Raw genomic sequence first — 907 nt, forward strand, 5'->3', positions numbered from 1 at the left:
GTGCCGAGAGGCACGCATCGTCTGCGCACGATGCCGCGCACGCTGCACGTCCAACAACGCGTGGCGGGCGTGGTGACGCTCGCCACCGCGCACAACACACACGGTGCAATCGCTTTGCCTTGCGTCGCATCGCTCGTGGATTGCGGGATCTACGGAGTTGTTATAGTGCAGCTCCGCCACTAGGGCAGACAGAGAGACAGAGACAGAGAGACAGAGACAGAGAGACAGAGATTGAGAGAAGAAGACAACGAACTTTTTTGCTGCTAATAAAAATAGATAGAAAAGAAAAAAGTGGTGTCACAGGTACGGCCCTGCCCCCCCCCTGCCCCCCTGGGCGGGCGCGTGGGCGGCAGCCTGGTGAGTGTGGGCGCTGGGGCGTGGGGCTGGGGCTGGCGGGTGGCGCGCGCGCGGGGCCCGGGGGTAGGCGCGTGAGGCGGGGCGGGAGGGCGGCGAGGGCGCCCCGGTCGCGTTGGATTTGCCCTCCACGTTCCGCGCGGGGAGAGGTGGGTGGAGGAGCACTTGGAGGGTGGGCGGCACCATGCCATCGTCTAGACTGCGCGCGGGGATGCAGCTGGGGCCAGTGTGCTACGCGCTAGAGGGCCGGGCGGCGGGCGCAAAAACATGTTGCGACAGCGTGTGAATACTTCGAAGATGAATCCGCCATAAAAACGGTATGGCGGTGGAGTGCTCTCTACTGCCGCGGCGGCCCTGTCGGTTTGGAGGCGCCAGGCGGCCGCGCGCTTGGTGCCGACGTCGACCGGCTGCTCTCGCGGCGCCGAGACGTGCCGCTTTGGTCACGTCTCGCGCGCTGCGAGGTGCCTTTTGGCATGTGAGCGCTTGCCATAGACGCCAGGATGCTTGGCTTCCATGCCTGCGGCCGCGGGCGAGCGGGCGGGCACGCCAGGCT

Source organism: Emiliania huxleyi, assembly GCF_000372725.1.
Source record: "Emiliania huxleyi CCMP1516 chromosome Unknown EMIHUscaffold_1181, whole genome shotgun sequence".
Taxonomy (NCBI): Eukaryota; Haptophyta; order Isochrysidales; family Noelaerhabdaceae; genus Emiliania; species Emiliania huxleyi.